The sequence below is a fragment of the Buteo buteo genome, chromosome 2 (assembly GCF_964188355.1).
Source record: "Buteo buteo chromosome 2, bButBut1.hap1.1, whole genome shotgun sequence".
Lineage (NCBI taxonomy): Eukaryota > Metazoa > Chordata > Aves > Accipitriformes > Accipitridae > Buteo > Buteo buteo.
The window spans coordinates 23,757,329-23,780,051 of NC_134172.1; the positions used below are offsets into that span (position 1 = coordinate 23,757,329).

Consider the following 22,723-nt stretch of genomic DNA (forward strand, 5'->3'; position numbering starts at 1 on the left):
GCCTTAAAATATGAGTTCAGAAACTACCAGTGGTTGCTGTGGAACGCACTAACACTTCAAAAGCCTCCTAAAATTTTGAGAAAATTCCATCAATCAGAGTCTTAAAATTGATCATGCTTTTCATCATTTTGTTGGGGTTTTTTCCCATAATTTTCTGCTTCTATTTTATAGTCTGTAGTCGAGGAAATCCTCTTGCTCTTGCCTTTTTTTATTTATTTTTGACAAGGAAGCACATACATTTTTATGATACCGTTGCAAAATCTTATGTGATCAGCATAAGGTCAGGAGGAGGTGACATGTAATAAAAGAGTTTGAGAGAAAACTTGTCTTAAAAGTAACATCCCCTCACTTATATAATTATTTGTGATACAGTGTTACACTGAGAAATTATTTTGGACAACAATATTTACAATTTTTTTTGAGGAATTGCTTTTTATTTCTTAAGTCCAAACATCTCAAGTCCAAACATCTCAGGCCCAGTAACTCCTGCAAAATATTGTTCTGCACCATAGACTCACTGTTTCTTTGGCTGTGAAACTTCTGTATTAGGATTCTTAAGCATTGTAGTTATTCAGGATATCATATAAATCTCTTTCTGTTCCAAACTATTTCTTTTTGAAGCTACTAGTTTTGAAGATTACTATAGAGTAATCCTGAACAGGGAAAGGGGTCTGGATGCATTTATTCTATAAACACCTAGCAGAAAATTAAAATTAATACGGCAAATGTAAGAATGAAAAAGAATAATTAGTAACTCTAAAAAGGCAGTTTAACTAGTGAAAAAAGAATTTTCTGAACTTAGCTATATAGGCATGCATCTTTATTTATTGTGAAGGTTTTCAAGCAGTACAATTACACTAGACAATGGTGGTTCATTATCATCAAGTTCAGCCCACTCTGTGAAGAGTCCCATGAAGAAGCAAGAATGCTCATTGTGGCTAATTCTGCTTTTGCCAGTTTATATCGGTGAATCTTCTGTGACTTTATGAGACGAGGGAAGGTGACACTGACGGGAGGCCCAGGACTCTTCTATTCATAGGGGCCAAATCCAGGTAAGTGAGTAATCTATTATCCTCAGTAGTGATCAGTTTGAACACAAGGATCCCTTCACCCAGAGTGATAAAGCTTGTTTCCCGTGGGCACTTACAGAGAGTTTGGCCTTTAATGGTTATTTAGGCACCTAAGTGTCCATTTCTGTAGTTCTTAATGCTTGGCTTTCTCATAGGAGGAACCGTGAATGTCCTAGGGTTCTGGAGGTTGTACTCAAATCAGTAAACTTTGAATTTCTTGGTCTGTCTCTTCCTTTCTCTTCAAGCTCTTGTGTGCAATGGGGATTGGAGGAGTTGACTGCTCCTTCATCCCAGGGAACGTGTAATGCCTTCACAGCCTCTGCTTGGTGGTAGTCAGGGGGACCAAAGTAAGAGAGAAAGGTAGAGAAACTGTCCTAGGTATTGATAGCACCCCTTAATTTTTCTAAACAGTATGTTTAACCCTGACATAAAAAGTATGACACCAGTTTTGGTTCCACCTCATTCTTACCCTGTCTTGTTCCTGGATACCGGTTGTCAGATGTACAGGAGAGGAGCAGACAAGCCTGATGTACAGTGTGGACAGAGGAAAACATACTGCAAGGGTACCTTCTGCTGCTGCACTTTTAGGGACATTTTAAGCCTCTTTTTCTTCTTTCCTCTTTCCATACCTCCAACTGGAAGAGACAGACTGGAAGACAGTGCAGACAGGAGACAAAATGCTGCATTTGCTGCATCAAAATCCCATGGCAGTAGACTTTTTATGTCACAGAGAGGTTTGGGACTTCACTGAGGTATAAAGCTGAAGAGGAAGCTGACAAAGATGAGAAAAATCTCCCAACAAATGTAGAAAAAAAAAATCAAACAGAATGTAGCCAGATAAATTGCTGTTTGTACAAATGGTGTGAAAATCTATCTTCAAGATATTCAACATGTTGGATTTATTCAGAAATTTTCTGTCTTTCTAACTGTCACAAGTTTTCTGCAACTTTGAATTGCTGGACTGGATGACTGAATTTAAAAAATTATGCTAAGCATTTAGCAGTAACAAATGGATATAATAAAGGTCAGAAATTCAGTAATACAAATATCACATGATTCTGGGATTCTCACAAAATTAAAGGGATTAAATGTCTCTCTTAAGGTTTACAGTTTGATGCAAATCTATAAATCAAAAAGTCTGCCTGCAATTCAGCTGCCAAAAAAATATATATTTAAAATGTACACAGAGCTTTTGATCTAAATGAGAAGCATGAAGAAAAAAGTTTCCATGTTCAAAATTTGAGGGTACATCGAGGCTGAATTTTTTTATTTTGTATTTTTAAGAGAAGTTTAGAAGCAACTAAGAGGATTTTTCCACCTTATCTAAACTAAATGAGAGGACAAAGGGAGGACTGTCCAGAGTACAAACGATGACCTATGAGATTAAAAAGAAGTCTCTTTGTTGCAATTTTATCATCACTTGTAAGTGACAAAGTGCCAAAAGACAGGTTTGTGGCAGCAGCAATATATTTTCTTCAGGGCAGGAAAATCATCAACAAGGTGTCTGTATATGTGTAGCACTGCTTGAATATGAAAGCAATTTTCTGAAGCCCTGTGGCTTAATTCTATTGTTTTCGTCAAGAACGAATATTCTGGATCACAATCTTCGTGACTGATAGTAATGGACACACTGAAAAATGGATGAGCAAGTTCCTCAGATGACTGCTGGACAAGGCTCCAGTACCATCGACAGCAATATTTGCATTTATCTAAAAAGAGATTAAATGCTAACCAGGTTTCAGTACATTTATCTACCTGACTTCTGTGTATGGTTCCCATTAAATTAAAGGGGGGATGAAAATATGTAAAGGGAATAAAATTAAGAGAAAGAAATAAAAAAAGGCATGTTGCATGTAGAGAGCAGCAACTATAATCTTCCATTTTCTAAAATATATTTATTCTAGAAAAATATCAACTAGAGATGCAGAAATACAAGCAGTGATACAACTGCTCAGTCAAAGTATAGGTAATGTGGGATAATAGAAATTATTGCATGATCTACCTCTAACGTACCAACATACCTTCAAGAAAACCTAATTATGCATCCAATATTCATCCTTAATATCTTCTGAAAAATGCCTCAGATACACAAGAGGCAGTTCTTTTCCTGCAGCAGGACCATATCCTCCAGTGTTTGATGGCAACATAATTTACAAGCTTCTTTAATTATTCAGTTCCATCCAGTCTGGACCGCACCTCCATTATCTTCCCATGCAGAGCACCCTTCGACCTGGAGAGAAGACTGCGTGTCCGGCAGCAGGTTCTGGAAACTCAAGGGATTCTCTTTTCCTTGGCGAGTAGAGATAGCTGTTGACTTCTCTATCCAGTCAAAATCAACCCAAAAAATTGCTGGGTTTGTCCCAGTTATGGACTTGAATTAATGGGTTTTGTATAAATTATTTCAAGGCAGTGAAGAATATTTGCATTCGATTCCTTCTGAAATCAAAGGAAAAAACATATCTTAGGTAGGAATGAGATGGGACACTGAGAGCATTTGACTTCAAGTAAATATTCAAGATTCTGATCCTGATTCAGGCAATAATATAATCTAGGTACAGGCTTTACTTTACACACGTAAGCAGTCTCATTTCAGACATGGCAAGATTAAAGCAGATGGAGGTAAACATGGGCAAAATTAAGTCTGTTCAGTTCCTTGCACATTTAAACTAAGGCATTTATTCCCCAAACTTCAAAGCTATTTAGACACCTTAATCTCTCTGAGAAGCTGGACATTACTCAGGAACTGTTGACTGAGTTTCTCCTATAAGAAGAGCTGAAAAAAAAAAAAGATATTTAAATGAATTTATGTGATTAATCTGATTAGAAAACATGATTAGAAAAATATTATGATTCTGTATTCAAGTATATTGAGTCTTGATTTTGACATTTTGGCGTTTTGCATTAACACCCTTACCTTTATATGAATTTTAAACCAGATTGTCTAATTAGTGTAAAAATTAAGTCATTAAAATAACATTGGGGAAATAGTTTTTGGAAGTATTAATTATTTGCCTATTTACAAATTGAAACTTTCCAAGTCTAATCATACAGGAAAGTTCATTAGCTCTCTGCTGCAGGAGTAACAGAGTTCCACTGAAGACAGACGTTACTAATTTGTTATAAAATTCATAAAGATGGTGCCTTGGGGCCAAAGCACTGCCCATCCACAAAATTCAATGGCAACTAGCAGTGCTTAGTCAAGGATAGGGTCTGCCCATAGCTTTTTCTATTCCTGCTTTTTGGGGGCAATAAACTTTTACAGTCATCACTGGAGATGATATCCAAGATGATAAACAGTGTATGGGTATGCGTATGCTGTTATCTCTTCAGCTGATGGAGAATTTCCCAAGCTGCGATGAAGTAGAAGGGCTGTCTGGTTACGGGACCCACAGTTTACAAGGTGGCGGCATCTCCCGTAGTGGGACTCTGTGTTGGTTACTCTAGGAAATATTTTTGCCTAACCTCCATGAAAAATGGAAAACTACAGCAATCTGTCTTTAACTCCCACTCTAATAAGCTGTGAATAATAAATGGCTGAGTACAACTATCACAAATGAGGCTGCTATTTAGGTTAAATATAATAGCAGGCACTGACTACATGAAGGGCCATGAGGACAAAGGGGAACTGCTGGTGTTGTTAAACACTGGTTAAAAGCCTAACTGACTGCCTAACTAGGGAAAAGAGTATTCTTTATGCCTCATGTATGAAAAGGGAATCATGGATACATTTCTATCTAGTTCCTTTCAATGACAGTAATTTTTGATGCTGTTTGTTATAACAATAAATTTTAAAACACATTTAAATACACATTTTGTATGTGTATTATTCCTGTAAATATAAAACTGATATGAAACCGGTATTGTGAATGTCTTTAATGACTGCTATTGTCTATTTGAAGACTCAGAATATTTCCTGAATTGAATTCACCAATGAATTAGTTTACCTCACAGCCATAAAGATAGCTCTTGGTTTTGAAAGGAAAATTGTAAAAGTATATACTATTATAGTACAAAATAAAGTGAAAAGTGTTTTGCAATGAATTCCAGTACAATATAACCAGCCACAGATCCTCCGTTTTGATTTCTTAAAATTCCTCAAAACTGACTCCCTCCATGAAAAAATACAGCTAGTCACAACGCAAGCCCATTACTGGATTGTGGAGGCCAGTCTCATTAGGGCCTGGGATTCTGCGGGGGAGCTCCAGAAAGATCAGACTATCAGCAAGAAAAATAAGTCCATTATTTACCAAGATATTGGCGTTCTGTCTCTTCATTCAGCTACCTCTAACACTGCACATGAGAACTACAGTACTGAAAATATACTGTATCAGGAATGGCACGCAAGATCTATGAACAATTTGTCCCTCCTGTCATTGCCAGAACAAGCCTCACCACAGATCAGAAATGAAGCAAAACAAAAGAAGAACCTTAAAAAACCTCAGGCAGCAGATACTCCATTCAAACAACCCACATTATCAAGGGCTAAATTTTCAAAATTTGCAAAGTTCAAATTGCATGACACAATATTTACGTGAAAATGCACAATACACAATACATCAGTGAAGCATTTCTGAATGTATGTGTCCAGTTTCTCATTTAAGATACAGGTATCTGTATTTTACCCTGTGCTTGATACAGCTAGACATTGAAATCCCATAGGTACTTTGTTCAATGTAAAAATAATAAATTATTTCAAGAATTATTTCAAGAATTATTTCAATTATTTAAATTCTTACAGGTTAAAAGAGCAGCTAACAAACTGTAACATTGTAATGCTTTATATGAACAAGATTTCTACAATATTTGGGATAGATGAAATAGATAGTCATGCAACAATCTCTGGACCATCAGCCCTGTGATAACCTAAACAACCAAGTCATATAATTCCTTTCCTACATTCATCAAGCTCCACCTGAAAAACCAAGTGCCTTGTCTGCACAGCCCACACACAAGATTTTCACAAGCTCTCTTTCCTAAAGTTTGCGATATTTCTTTATGTTTTAGCCTAAATTTATTTATATATATGTTTACTCATTTGGTTTGAGTCAACAATGTCCTTGAGTTTAGGCAATTCTCAATTCCTCAGTGTCCACCTTTTTGATGTAATTAAAGCAATTGCATCCTCTTCCAGCTTACTTTTTGCAAGACTAATAAAACCTTGCTGTGATCTCCAGCTCCTTGATCATCCAGGGAACTTTTCTTTCCAATTGTTTCTACTTGATTTCAGCTTTATTATAGATAAGTGAGCAGAATTTTATCAGTACTCCAGATAAGATCTCACTAGGGCCTTATAAAATGGCATTCACATTTCCCTCTCTCCTAGAAACATTTCACCTGATATATCCTAAGTCTGCTTACTTTTCACAGTCCTGCATCTGCCTAATTTCAGAGCTACCCTTTGACTGACTAAGACTGCGTCCACATTGCTTAAGGCACCTACTACAGGTAACAGCAGAGGACACAGCGACAAATGGTGCAGACTTACTCATGCCTGCACTGCTTGGGACGTGCAGTCCTTTTTCTAGTGAGAACCAACCATGTCTAAATTGCATAGCACTTGATCCGGGTCCGCTGTGGTGCCTGCATGATACTCCTGTGGCCCTAAGAATTAATACTGATTCTCTTGTGGCTTTCCAGTTAAAGTGCCCAAAACAAAAGGGAAACTGAATTGCAGTATGCCAGAGTAATGTCAGACCAAGGGCACCGTTTGGACGTGTGTGATATATGAGAGGTAGTGGGTTTGCAGAAACAGGGCTGGATGGCTACACAGGGCAAAGGGAATTAAACATGTGTTTAAGCTCTCCCTATCTGTATATGAGAAGCAGTCCCTGGAGTGAACTAGACCGTCTAGCTAACAAATACACTTGGATTTCCCCTGGGAAGGAATTAATGGTCAGGTCCAAGAGAAAGCTTCAGGATCCAACATCTATGCAGCGTAGCTGATCAGAAGACCCAGAAGTGAGCTGAGGATTTCCATCATTTCACCAGCGCACACATATATACTATCTTTTTCCTCTGTTATTTCCAACAGATGGTGGTCCCTTTCTTGACAGAAAATGTTGCTATTGCTCTCCATTGATCAGATCAATGCAAATTACTGTTACATTTTCTTTAATTTAAATTGAATCATCTCACAGTGTCCTCTTAGATTATCTTCTGTGGCCATTTCGTCCTTAAAATCTCCACTGTTTCCCTACATTGAATATAAAATAACATCAACTTGTATTGATTCAATGACTGTTTACTGAAGAAATCAGTCTGTTACCAGTCTGTTACCTACAGATATACCATTAAACAAAACAGCACCAGTGAACACTGGAACTCCCCTATCATGCAATTATTAGAAAAATACGTAATATAATTTTGCCCTGTTTCAACTAGCTGTCTCAGCCAACTCCTAAGCACAGTTTAGGAGTTACCACAAGCTGGCAAATAGTCTCTGTTGGCAGCAGGCATGGAGGCAACCTGTTTGAAGACTAAAAGCATTTAATAATATGAACATGCGTTGTGCCATGCTGTTGGCTTCTGCATCAGAAAATAGTCCCAGGCCCTCTTAATTTGCTGGTGTAGACTTGGCCCACATTATTATTAACCTTGCCTACAGATAAACCAAATACTTCAAACTCATTTGGAATTATTACAACCACTTAAATGCATTTAAATCTGTATTTAAATGCATTTCTTCAATGCGTGCAATGGTTTGCCATATTATCAGACCTTTAGGAGGTGAGACACTCAGTCTTCTAACCTTGTTTGAATATATGGAAATCTAATTGTGAACATCGCAGCTCACTTTATCTCTGCAATGAACAAAACCAGTCTCTGCATTCAAACACCTCTAAACTTTGGGCATTTCACCCAGCTTTGCTACTGGCATGGAGAAAATGATATTTTAGTATTACAGGGCTTTTTCCTATAACACTAAGCCCATCAAATTCCTGGAAGATATTTTCTGTGCATAGAAAAATGGCACTATAAAAGGAACATAAACCTGCAAAGGTGGTCAGAGATTGTGATCATATGGAGTTTGTGCAGATCATACAGAGTTTCAGAGAGGCAAAACCTTATCAAGAGAGACACAGCAGCCCCAGCCACCACCTCCCAGAGACACACACATTTGCATTGCCCCCTTGCGTGCACTGCTGGCCCCAGTGGGACCACACAGAAGTACAGAGCTCAGCAGGATCAGGGAATGCCTGTTTCAGACTCTTCCATGACCCCAGCTGGCTCCTCTAGGTTCTCAGTAATTAGTAAGTGATCACCATAATGCATTAAGCACTCAAAAATCTTTTCCTTACACTGATATTTCTTCATTCTCCCAAGTAACATACACATTGAATTCTTATTAAATGCATCACTCTAGGTTCCTGTTTTATACTTACTCAGGCTGCATCTTTGTGCCCTTACTTTCTCAACTACTCTCACTAATGCTTGGGAAATGCCCAGATGGATTTTGTTAACATTTTTATAGTACTGGGAGCAAAGAGGGAGGGGATAATGAGAGGGAAAGGGATCATTTATCAAGACAGAATTAAAAGCAAGACTTTAACAAAAATGTATTTGGGTTAAGATTTTAAATGGCATTTGCCTGAATTGTCTGGGAACCAATTTCCATCCGCGTTACCCTCCTGTGGCCAGAAGGCTTTTACAATGCATTTTACACTGTGATTTTCCCCATATTATGAGGGGGGAGTTATTTCAGATTCTACTGTGCTTCCAGAGTTTCAAAGCTAAGTCTTAACCTTTCAATCTGCTTATTAATACTCATGTCATGGCTCCTGTTGAGAAAGAGGTTTAGTGTCACTGTCCTCAATCAGTGTCCTTTCATTCACTTTCATTAAAGAACCATGTTTTCCTGACAAAGGATAACAAATGGACGCTGTGTGTCCCTAATGTGCTTTTTGACTACAGAGCCTGTACCATTTCTCTGAAGCAATGGCAATTATTTGTCATTTTAATATGACTTGGCAAGGAGATCCAAAAACATATGACCATTATTCATCAATATGTATATCTTGTGCTTGCATTAATATTAGAATATCATTATTATTACCCTGACATTGTATGAGCTAGACAAAATTACATCATGTAAAAAATGTATTAAGCTATGTTCAGCTATATCCATACAGCAAGGCAAAAGCAATTTAAAGACCTGTAGCAGCTCTGTGTTGAATGCAGCAATTCATTCTGATTAGCAGTAAAGCCCCTTTACCTGTGTATTAATGAAATATATTTCAGTATCACTCCACTGTTAATTGGAAACAGCATAGTTCTGTGTTAGTATCGTTACCAAGCACACATGATGACCTCATCCATTTTCTTTGTTTCTAAAATCATGATATTTAATACGCCTGACATTCCTCATACATAATAAAAAAAAGTCAATTTCTGTTAATTTGGGGAAATGGCATAGCCATGTTTCTCCCATTTCTTCTAGGTGTTTTGTTGCTACTGTTTGTGTTCAAACTATTGCACATTTCTATAAACTGAGCTTGTATGTGATACTTGTGTCCAGTGCTAAGTTCATTATCATGTTTTTCTACAGAGGAATAAAAGAGCTGTGCTTATGTCCATGACAGTTGGATTTAGATCCAAAATTACTGGTTAAAGCCAGAGAGATACTGCTATTGTTTCTTAGGTTTGTGGAGCACGGAATTAAAAGTGGATGAAGAAAACATCCTAACAGCATTTAATATTTTTCTTCTTATTCCCTTCCACCTGAAAAATAACATTAGTCTATGAAAAAAGTGAGGTAGAAAAGTCTAGGAGTCAAAGCTCTGTAATAAAATTCAAGGGCCACAGGCTCTATTAAAGCAGGCTATTAGCCTTCATTGCAGAGTTAATTCAGGTTATTTCTGTCAAGAGAGTATGACTTGAGGGAGAAAGACCCCACCATGAAATAATACGTGAGTAGTTTTGTTTTCCCAGGTGACATACTTATTTCTGCATGACATTAAAAAAGCTTCAGAGCATACATTCCCTTGCACTTAGCAATGCAGCAAGTTCAGCCAGTTAAGGACACTTTACTCATGAATTGTTGGAAAATATAACTCATAACTAAACAGTAACAGCAAAAATTACCAGAGGTGATGGCAAAGGCACATGGCTTCAAAATGCTCAAAATGAACAAAAGTTATTTTTGTATCACAAAGCCTGGAACCCACATGATAAAGTAATTAGCTTAGTAGCTGACAAATTGTATAAACTTGATTTTTCACCTATTCCCTCTCAGTTTGAATAAGATAAGATACAAGGAGCATGATACTCTGCTTACAAACTTATATGTGTGAGATTATTCCAGATCACTTAACCCCAAGTGTCTCAGTCTCTCCATTCAGTAAATCTGGACTAATATCCACTAGGATCTCCTATGGGCATGGGACTCTTCCCTTTATTCTCCTTATAGAATCATTTAGGTTGGAAAAGACCTTCAAGATCATCGAGTCCAACCATCATCCATGCCCACTAAACCATGTTCTGGGGTACCCCGTCTACTCGCTTTTTGAATACCTCCAGGGATTGTGACTCCACCACTTCCCTGGGAAGCCTGTTCCAATACCTGACAACCCTTTCAGTAAAGAAATTTTTCCTAATATCAAATCTAAACCTCCTCTGGCAGAACTTGAGGCTATTTCTTCTTGTCCTATCGGTTGTTACTTGGGAGAATAGACTGACACCCACCTCGCTACAACCTCCTTTCAGGTAGTTGTAGAGAGCGATAAGGTCTCCCCTCAGCCTCCTTTTCTCCAGGCTAAACAACCCCAGTTCCCTCAGCCGCTTCTCTCAAGACTTCTTCTCCAGACCCCTCACCAACTTGGTTGCCCTTCTCTGGACACACTCCAGCACCTCAATGTCTTTCCTGTAGTGAGGGGCCCAAAACTGAACACAGCACTCGAGGTGCAGCCTCACCAGTGCCCAGTACAGGGGAACGCTCACCTCCCTGCTCCTGCTGGCCACACTATTTCTGATACAGGCCAGGATGCCGTTGGCCTTCTTGGCCACCTGGGCACACTGCTGGCTCATATTCAGCCGGCTGTCAACCAGCACCCCCAGGTCTTTCTCTGCCGGGCAGCTTTCCAGCCACTCTTCCCCAAGCCTGTAGCGCTGCATGGGGTTGCTGTGACCCAAGTGCAGGACCCGGCACTTGGCCTTGTTGAACTTCGTACAACTGGCCTCGGCCCATCGATCCAGCCTGTCCAGATCTCTCTGTAGAGCCTTCCTACCCTCAAGCAGATCGACCCTGCCTCCCAACTTGGTGTCATCTGCAAACTTGCTGAGGGTGCACTCAATCCCCTCATCCAGATCATTGATAAAGATATTAAACAGAACGGGGCCCAACGCCGAGCCCTGAGGAATACCACTTGTGACCTGCCGCCAACTGGATTTTCACTTAAAAACAAAAGCTACATTATTTTACCTCTCTAACATGATTTGTCCATTAATTCCTATTTGTTTCAACTGTAGCACCATATCAGTTTTGTATCAGATATTTCTGTTAAAATTAGGTTACTCTAAAACATTTAAACCCATCACACCAACCATGCACCTTACTGTGCACTATGTACTTATATTAATATCTGCTCTAGGAAGGGCTCCACTTTGATCACTAGAGTGCTTTCTTAGTAGGCAGAAAAAGAGAGTTGTAAGATGCCCTTGAACTCCTTCATGGAACAACATAACGTAAAGCAATAGTTGCATCAACTTAGGAGCAAGCACATATGACAGACAAATGAAGGCACATCAATTATGCAGGTGGAGGGATTTTTGCAGAATACTGTTTTGTGCAATTGAGGCAGAAAGACCAAAGACATGAAGAGAAAGAATCAATAAATCAACAATATGTCCTGAACAACACTTGGATTATAGCCCTAAAAAAAGCCCAGCAAGAGTTACGCCAATTGCTATCTGAAAGAGGCTTATAATTCCTGTCATTTTGAGCACTCTTTGTAAATAAAAAGGATGATACTGAGACACCTGACTCCCTCAACAACTTCTCCTAAAAGAAATATCTCATTGACCAATTGCTCAAGTCAAAAAAAAGATACAGGAGTATTCTTTCCACTACTGTTCATATGTCTTCTTCACCTATGTGCCAAGTAAGCAGTCCAGTCAGAGGGAGATAAGTAGGTCTAGCCAGTGCAAAACCAAATGCAGCATCGGGATGGGGAGCAGCAGGATCAGTGAAGATGTCAGCACCATAACAATCACATAAAGCAGTGAATAACAAGCAAAGAGCGACCTGGACAGCTCTTAAACATAGGTTTTTGGTAAAGATGATAGCAGAGAGATTCCACAAGCATGTGAAACTTTATGTAGCATGAAGCCAGTACTGTCATTTTCCATTCTTCACTAAGCATAGGGATGGTTTATATATTTCAGGTTGGAAATATGTTTCTTCAGAAGTAAAATCCACAAAGGGACTGAGCTGCTCTAACACTGCTAGGGATTTGACACGTACAGGAGAGTGGAAACAGAAAGATGGCAGTGAGCTACCCTGTTCCTGTGCCAGAACTCGGGGATACCAAGTCCTGCTCTGTAAAACACGAGAATCAAGTGAACAAGTACTGTTTAATATCTTAATCAATGACATAAGAGAGTGGAATCGAGTGCACCCTCATGAAGTCTGCAGATGATACCAAGCTGAGTGGTGAGGTTCACACACCTGAGGGATGGGATGCCATCCAGAGAGACCTGGACAAGCTCTAGAAGTGGGCCCATGTGAATCTCATGAGGTTCAACATGGCCAAGTGCAAGGTCCTGCACCTGGGTCGGGGCAACCCCTGGTATCAATACAAGCTGGGGGATGAAGGGATTAAGAGCAGCCCTGCGGAGAGGGACTTGGGGGTACCGGTGGATGAAAAGCTGGTCATGAGCTGGCAATGTGTGCTTGCAGCCCAGAAAGCCAACTGTATCCTGGGCTGCGTCAAAAGAAGAGTGGCCAGCAGGTCGAGGGAAGTGATTCTGCCCCTCTATTCTGCTCTCATGAGACCCCACCTGGAGTACTGCATCCAGCTCTGGGGTCCTCAGCACAGGGAAGACATGGACCGGTTGGAGCAGGTCCCGAGGAGGGCCACAAAGATGGTCAGAGGGATGGAACACCTCTCCTATGAGGACACGCTGAGAGAGTTGGGGTTGTTCAGTCTGGAGAAGAGAAGGCTCTGGGGAGACCTTATGGCAGCCTTTCAGTACTTAAAGGGGGCTTATAAAACAGATGGGGGCAAACTTTCTAGCAGGGCCTGTCACGATAAGACAAGGGGTAATGGTTTTAAACTAAAAGAGGGTAGATTTAGACTAGATACAAGGAAGAAATTTTTTACGATGAGGGTGGTGAAACACTGGCACAGGTTGCCCAGAGAGGTGGTAGATGCCCCATCCCTGGGAACATTCAAGGTCAGGTTGGACGGGGCTCTGAGCAATCTGGTCTAGTTGAAGATGTCCCTGCTCATTGCAGGGAGGGTTGCACTAGATGACCTTTAAAGGTCCCCTCCAACCCAAACTATTCTATGATTCTATGATTCTATGGCCTTCATAGTCAAGAGCATTCCTTATTAGTTCTCTTTCTGCAATACCTTGCACTAACAAAGAAAAGTGAAGCCTTGGGATGGCTCTCTGAGCAACAACGAGGTCTGGACATAGTGAGCTATGTTTAGACATTTTGTATGTGCCCAGAGTGGACTCACTAGAGTGTACTTTTAATACCACTTTGGGAATGACTTTCGGTTTCCTACCTTTTGATGCAAAATCAGTAAGTATGTAGGATGGCCAAAGTAGCCACATCAATACTCAGTTACTGGTTGGAGTGCTTAACAAACATGCCTTTTCACTGTTTTCTCAAGTGTATATGTTATGGTAAGAGCAGCAATATTCCTTCAGTCTTTCAAGAGCACGAGTGGTAACAAATAGAAATGGAAAACACAGCAAAATTAAGATCATCACCCTTAAATAACAACAGTTACGCTACAAAGCACTGAAGGAAATCACACTAAATATCTTTAACAAGTACATATATTTGGCACTTGAGAATCTTTAAGATTCAGGTTGTTTATCTTTCCAGTCTTTAGTAAACAAAATACAGCTGGAATGAGCTGCAAGAAACCACTTTGTGCAAAATGGTTTGTGGAAGACCAGAATAGCATCTGAAATAGCAAATCACCTGCTGGTGCTATACAGAGAAATGATATCCTAAAAATAACCTAAAAAAAAATAATTAAAAACTTTATTAGTTTCCTGACCTGGCTTATCAGTGGGGAACCCCACTACCGGACCTATTGCCACAGCAGCGAGGGAGGTATATGACAGAGCAAATGGCTTGGAGGGAGCGCTGGCAACAGAGAAGCTAGGATTGCTACTGAAAGAAATACACATTAAATATGGCACAGTAAAATAAATCTCACATAAGCTTTACGCCTTTTTAGGACTGCACATTTGTGTAACTGCTCAGAAAACAGCAACATTTTTTCCTTATGCTTCATTGGAGAGGACCCACAGGAAAACACCATGCATGTGCTTGGTGGCCACTAGTAGTGGTCTGAAAAATCAAACCTTGCATGAAGGTTGACACACTGGAGGGAAGGGATGCCATAGGGACCTTGACAGTCTTGAGAGGTGGGCCCATGTGAACCTCATGAAGTTCAACAAGGCCAAGCGCAAGGTCCTACACCTGGGTCGGGACAATCCCTAACACAAATACAGGCTGGACAGAGAACGGATTGAGAGCAGCCCTGAGGAGAAGGACTTGGGGGTGTTGGTTGATAAGAAGGTCAATATGACCTGGCAATGTGCATTTGCAGCCCAAAAAGCCAACCGTATCCTCGGCTGCATCAAAAGAAGCATGACCAGCAGGTTGAGGGAGGTGATTCTCCCCCTCCACTCTCATGAGACCCCACCTGGAGTACTGTGTTCAGCTGGGGCCCCCAGCATAAGGAGGACATGGACCTGTTGGAGTGAGTCCAGAGGAGGGCCACGAAGATGATCAGGGGGTGGAACGCCTCTCCTGTGAGGACAGGCTGAGAGAATTGGGGTTGTTCAGCCTAGAGAGGAGAAAGCTCCGGGGAGCCCTTATAGCAGCCTTCCCGTACCTAAAGGGGGCCTACAACAAAAGGTGGAGAGGGACATTTTACAAGGGCATGTATGATAGGACAAGGGGTAATGGCTTTAAACTGAAAGACGGTATATTTAGATCAGATATAAGACGGTATATTTAGATCAGATATAAGGAAGAAGTTCTTCACTATGAGGGTGGTGACTCACTGGAACAGGTTGCCCAGAGAGGTTGTGGGTGCCCCATCCCTGGAAGTGTTCAAGGCCAGGTTGGATGGGGCTTTGAGCATCCTGGTCTAGTGGAAGGTGTCCCTGCCCATGGTGGGGGGGGGTTGCAACTAGATGTTCTTCAAGGTCCCTTCCAACCCAAACCATTCTATGATTCTATGATGACTCTAAGTTACAAAGGGTGGCCACAAATATTTGAAGGATATAAAGAACAGTTTCTCAGGATAATCTAGAACAAAGATGTTTAAAGTCTGGAAAGATATCAACCAATATAAGAAACCCCTTAATGCTCTTAAGGGTTTGGAATAGACACAGGAAGGCAGTAATGCCTTTCCTGTCATAGAGTTCCTTTAAAATGAGACCAAACAAAGCACTGGAGAATAAGAATAATGGAACAAGACCTTTAAGTCCTATGATTTGGGGATTCTCTGTCATTACTTGATCATTACTTGACCAATTTCTACATTGTCAATACAGAAAACAGAGATGTAAAAAGAAAAAGGAAATACAGAAGGCACTAAGGCTTATGCTAAAATACAGGTATCATTTAATAAATCCACAATTCTTTTTTCTTCATGCAAAAATATTCTCACTTCATTGTTTCTTGGATCTATCATATTTGCTGTCATTTGCCACATTTTGCATGATATAGCAATTTTCTGGTAAACTCTCTGGGACAATAATTTTCTTCTATATTTGTTAATACAGTGCACAGAAAACTGAAACTTTCATCCCTTTTTCAGGTTCCCAAGCTATGGTACTGAAAAAATGAAAAAAGAAAGGGTATTATCTTGCACTTTTTAAAGCTTGAAATGACGTGTATTATATTTTTGTTGTGTCTCTTTTCTTCCTGCAAAGGCAAATATTTATTTTGAGAGGTCAACTAATGCATAATAGAAGCAGGATATCCCATAAAGTGCAGTGCTGCACCAAAAACTTCAAACTCCCTTCTCAAAAGGATATTTACTGTCCTTGACTTTGACTGTCCTTTGGGAAAGAGAAAATTTGGTCTTAGCTTTCCTAAGCAGTAGCAAAAGCTAATCAAACTCACTTTCACTTTCATTTCCGGCATGTGTGTTGCCTTTTAATGAAGACTGCTGCCCACTGAGAGCTTAACCCAAATCTAAGACATTTCCCACAGGATCTCTGGGTATGCTGACACACTAAGTAACTCCATGTCAACTTCAACAAATTTTTAGCTAATCTGGGGTCCTCCACAATTTACCTTTAGCATCCCAGTTATATTTTGACCTGGAGTGCCTGGCATTTTATGGTAAATTTTTGACAGTAAAGAAATGTCAAATTCATTTGGCCTAAGGGAAATTTTCCAGCAGGAAAGAGGTTTTTTATCCCATTCTAGCTTGTTCTTAAATAGAAACACTGTGTATAGCACTGCTTATAGCTCGACAGTGACATACTTATGAATGGACACATGGATAATATTTGCACCAGACTAAACCTCAATACAAACACAGTGTCAGAGAGCTCTGGAGGATATCCTCAGACGTGACAGGAAAGGGCATTCTAAGGAGTAACTGATGGCGCTTTTGATGAGGTGTAGCTTGTTTTCTACTAGGTAGACAGTCACTAATGTCCAGTGCTACTAAGTTCTGCCAATAAAATACACTTTGGGTGAGCTTTTCTCATCTATTCCACTTTCCACCTGTTGACGAAGAGGACACCAAGTCCACCATCACAAAGAAGACCTATTCTAACAGAGTTATAAAGCTAGCATCTGGAAAAGAACTATCCAAACCATGTATTTCCAAAAGCCCATATTTTGTAATTGTCATGGTTTAACCCCAGTCAGCAACTAAGCACCACGCAGCTGCTCACTCACTCCCCCCCCGTCGGGAAAAGAAGTAAAACTCATGGGTTGAGATAAGAACAGTTTAATAGAACATAAAAGAAGAAACCAATAATGATAATGATAACACTAATAAAATGACAACAGTAATAATAAAAGGATTGGAATATACAAATTATGCACAGTGTGATTGCTCACCACCCGCCGATCGATACCCAGTTAATCCCCAATTGGTGATCCACACACCCCCCAGTTCCTATACTAGATGTGACGTCCCATGGTATGGAATAGCCCATTGGCCACTTTGCGTCAGCTGCCCTGTCTGTGTCCCATCCCAATTTCTTGTGCCCCTCCAGCTTTCTCGCTGGCTGGGCATGAGAAGCTGAAAAATCCTTGACTTTAGACTAAACATTACTTAGCAACAACTGAAAACATCAGTGTGTTATCAACATTCTTCTCATACTGAACTCAAAACATAGCACTGTACCAGCTACTACGAAGGCAATCAACTCTATCCAGGCTGAAACCAGGACAGTAATTCAGCTAAAGAATAAAATAAAAGCAGTATGAATATATTAAAATAAAATAAATTAGAATTAAATTATATTGTTTGAATCCACAAGTTGATTAAATAATATTAAATAACTCAAGAATTCTTATTAAGGCCTATGTAATAATTTTAGTTGTCATGCTATTCAGTTCTCTGTCACAAAGCAATAGGACTCTACCTACCTCAACCAATATAGGTTCCAGAAAAAAAAGTAACATAGTAGTGGTCAAAAACTCACAGATAAAACTAAAAATTTCAGCTGATTACAGCTCTGATGTTAAGTGAGGCAGCCTGTTCAAACTATCATTTGTCAGTTTGCAGTGAACCTTTAATCCCATAATACAAGAATGTAATCAACTGTTTAGGTATAATTCAAGATAACATGCTACATTTCATATTCATAGTAATGTGATCTTTCAGGACCAAACACTGAATTTCTGATGATGTAATGACCTATGTAATATATCTTTTACATATCAGGATTGTCTAATCTATTGGCTGCTTCAGTGTGTGGGAAATGAGTTATCTGAGACTGGCCAAATACAAGCTTCTGTACAGAACAGTCTACAGAAGACAATTTTCAGGGTACTCATTGATCATAGATTTTCCTGGGGATGGTAATGGGAGGAAGAAATGGGTGGTAACTACAACTCAGCTCTCTCCTTGCTCCAGCCCAAAATAGCAGTTTTATTTTCACCCTTTACTTGGTGACATTCACCAGCTCTTCCATTCACTGCAGCTTGGCTAAGCTGTCACCTCTACTGAACGTTTCCAGTGATGGTCCTGTTGGGTCATGACCACAAATCGCTATGATGAAAGGACCTTGAATTGACTGCAACGTGGTATTTTACATTTTACTTAAAAATCTCATTGTCCAAATGTTTCTGTTTGAAAAATCTGATATTCTTTTTTCAAATCAATTCCGGTTTCAAACACAAATAATAACATTTTAAACACATCTTTACACTATCTGCTGGACTTAAAGATGGAGACTGGTAAACAGAAGTTGATAATCATGCAGCATGATTTTTGCAACCATTGGGGTTTTCTTCAACTTCAAGAAGTTGGAAGGATTAATCAGTACTCCTATTGATCCTGATACTTACTCTGCTTTCTTTTTTGTTTATCTTAGGTTGAGAAGGTGCAGAAAGCATGAACTCTTTGTTAAGCATAAAGTCACTGCATAGCTAGAACGTGGCACCTAATGAATAATGGTCATTTTATACAAATACAGTGGCAAGACTTTTTCCTGTTACTCAGTTCTGATCATGGGGATCTTGATTACCTCCTTGGCACCTGTAACTCAGCTCAAAAATTTCTTTGGCAAAGGGGAAAAAAATGTAGCTCATAAAAAGTTGGAAGTAAAACCATACGATATTGCAATCATTCATTAACTCATATATGCCCAGAGAACTGCAGTTTTACAGGAAGATGCTTATAATGTTTCCTGTACATTTTAGAATTTTATAGTTCTAAAAATGATTTACTGACATACAAACTCTAGAAGAGAATGTCAGCTTTGGTTTATTGCAGTAAAAATCTATTATCCCAACACTCCCCCTGCCAATCTGTGGGAAAGAAATACAATGGCAGAACTTCTAGAAGTGGTTACAAGGAAGCAAAGCACAGTTTTAGTCATTAGGCAAACTACTGAAACAAGTAAAAGATTTGTTTGCTTAAAACAGGAGAGCTCAGACCCACTGCAGAGACCGGGGTAAAGCTAGGCTCTGTAAAGGCTTGTGCTTATGGTCTCCGAGTATTTCAGCATGCTTGTATTCAAATAAGGAAATTTTGACAATTCAAAGGAAAACAATGTAAGGTCATTTTCTTAAATGGCTATACCTCACCGGAAGATGCAAATATTTCTCAAAAATGGATGAGTTCTTACTGAAAAGGGACAATAATTATCCCAAATTAGGACATAATCTAGTTAAAGGAAGTTATATTTGAGAACATGATGTAAATACAAAAGTAATTTAATCAAAATGAAAAAATAAAGTTTGGTTTCAAGAAGGTCAGAACACAAAAGTCATACTGTAAATTTTACTTTGCCTCATTGCTTAAATAATTTCCATTCTAAACATACCCTATTTGTTTTTCAGCATACTTTGCCATTCTATTTGTTAACTGTTATCTTTCATGGTCTTGGGTGAATGAACTGCATCGAACTGACCCCTCACATAGGATCCTACCGAAAAAATGGAAAGAACAGTCTGTTTGGATTCCTGTTTATCCTTCTGGATGAAATACTGAGTGTCCCGGTTTCAGCTGGGATAGAGTTAACTGTCTTCCTAGTAGCTGGTACGGTGCTATGTTTTGAGTTCAGTATGTGAACAATGTTGATAACACACTGATGTTTTCAGTTGTTGCTAAGTAGTGTTTAGACTAAAGTCAGGGATTTTTCAGCTTCTGATGCCCAGCCAGCGAGAAAGCTGGAGGGGCACAAGAAGTTGGCACAGGGCAGCTGACCCAAACTGGCCAACGGTGTATTCCATACCATCTAGTTTAGGAACTGGGAAGCGGGGGAGGGAATCGCCGCTCGGGGACTGGCTGGGTGTCGGTAGGCGGGTGGTGAGCAATTGCCCTGCGCATCATTTGTACATTCCAATCCTTTTATTACTACTGTTGTCATTTTATTAGTGTTATCATTATTAGTTTCTTCTTTTCTGTTCTATTAAACCGTTCTTATCTCAACCCAGGAGTTTTACTTCTTTTCCCAATTTTCTCCCCCATCCCACTGCGGGGGGGGAGTGAGTGAGCGGCTGTGTGGTGCTTAGTTGCCGGCTGGGGTTAAACCACAACACTGAGTCTGCTGGAATTGCCAGGAATATGGTAATGGATTTAGTAAAATTTTCTCTTAATACATATGATTTTTCTTTCTTTTACTGAATGAGTTGCACAAAGGAAAGATGGTACAGCAACAACACAAGCTGATGTCTATCATTGGCTTGCATGATATAAGCATAAGTGGGCTGAATACATCTCTCATTTATAAGATCAAGATATTTAATGTATAAAAATCAAGATAATGCTCTTAAAAATGAAACATTACAGTTGTATAATGTTTCCAAGAAAAAAAGCTTTCAATAAAACATATTTACATCTAACTGACGCACACCCAAAAGTATTCTCATAAATATTTTGCAGTCAAGCAAGCTAAAGCTACTTTAAAAAGGAACTGTCAATAATTTCTAAAATAGAACATGAAAATAACTAAGGTGTCCTTTTGATCCTTGTGAGTATACTTTATTTGTCCTTGAAAAAAATATATCCAATGTACCTTTCAAAATGATTTATTATGTGTTATTGTTACAGTGTTCAATATTGTTCAATACTGAACTACTGTACTGATTACCACTCTCCCAGTCTGCTTTAGTTCTATCATGTGCTTTTATTTACCACCTGAGGCAAAAACATTTTAATTGGTTTAGGGAAGCTTGAACTCTCTTTTATCAATGACACATTTCATCAAAATAGAACGAAGCCAGGAGCTGTACGTACTATGCCGATTTCCAAAAACAATGGGTTTGTTTGAGGGCTTAAGTTTGGAAATGGATCTCTGCATTGTAAATTACTTAATCACTTTAATAGCAATAGCAAAACATCTTGGTTTTGTTCTTCTTCTTCCTTTTTAATAGTAAGAAAACTTATAAACAGATTGTACTAACTATTCCATAGTTTAACTTTATTCTAGACAAATAGATTCTGCATTGTATATCTACCAAAGTTCTAGACTATAACATTACATGGTTTATAGCACTGCGAGTGACAGAATTAAATCATCTACCTTCTCCTGATTTAAGAAGTTTCTGTTCAAATTATCTTTATACAAAACAGAGACAGAATTGTAGGCATGTTTGAAGTAAGTTTCATTGTCTGCAGTGATTAGAAAAGAAAAAAGATCCAATTTTTCCAGATCAAAAATGCATTTTTAAAAAAGCATACGACTTTCTTAGGGAAGATACCATATGACTTGTGAACAGCAAAAAACCAGTTGTCTTTCTATTTTATTAAAAGTGCTTAGTTGACTAGGCCAGGACCCCACTGTGAACATCATCTTTTTAAAAAGTTATTCAAAACAAAAATGTATGTGTATCTATAATATAGTAGTTAAACTTAATTACAAAACAAGGAATAAATCTATTTGTTTGCATCAGTATTTTCAACTGTGACGACAAATATTTTACGCTGAAATATAACAAGAGTTGTACAACATAAATATTTTTTCATGAAAAACAGAATTAATAAGCCCTCTTCTCCTAGCAGGTTACGTATTACATCCCTCACAGAGCTTGCCTGCCACAGCTCTTGCTTTTATCCCAGCTGTTTGTCTGAGCCAAAGGTGCAATGGCTGGCTGGTGTCACACACATGGTGACTGACAAGCCAGTCTCTGTTTCAGCACATGTAGTGGTTCCACATGATGCTTTTAGGGAGAGTTGGAATGAAAAATGTACAGACAGACCAAAAGAATAATTGCATATGTTTTGTTTCTTTAGGAATTCAAGTTAAACAAAAGAGATAAAAAGAGACACTTATGATCTTTACCTTTTGGCTCGCACAGCAGTACCTTATTGCATGTCAGAGACCCTTCAGTGTCAACAACAGTCCCTGGAAAAGACTTCTGCTTCCCCTGATGTGTGGTGCTTGCTCTCTGCCTGTTTGCTGCAGAGGGAACAAGTCTGCAAACTTTAGCCACTGTGGAGAATGTGCTGGGCATCTAGGGCACTTGTTAAGATGCCAAATGGCCCTGCTTCACACATTCTTTACAGGCTTGGCTGAGGAATGCCTTGTTAACTTTAAATCACACTTAAACCAGGCTGAGGTAAAATGCAAAAAAGCATGACCTCCAGAACAAATAATACAGTTAAAAACATTTACAGAATACATTGACATAACTATTATTACTTTACTTACAATTAGTTTACCTTTGCACTAGTAACCTATTTTTCTCCTAACAAGGTGCTAATAAGGTTTTCAGGTTTTGTGCATTCTTTTCCCAGTTCTGGAAGTACCTTAAGTCTTACAGC

The 22,723-nt window shown here is 39.1% G+C and overlaps 1 long non-coding RNA gene across 1 annotated transcript; it reads right to left on the minus strand.

Moving 5' to 3' along the window:
- Nucleotides 1–427: 427 nt before the first annotated feature.
- LOC142040485 (uncharacterized) lies at nt 428–22,362 on the minus strand. Its single transcript, XR_012653225.1, has 3 exons — nt 22,242–22,362; nt 3,092–3,506; nt 428–2,779 (listed from the first exon to the last, which is right to left on the minus strand). It is a non-coding gene; the product is annotated as an uncharacterized LOC142040485 (long non-coding RNA).
- Nucleotides 22,363–22,723: the final 361 nt, after the last annotated feature.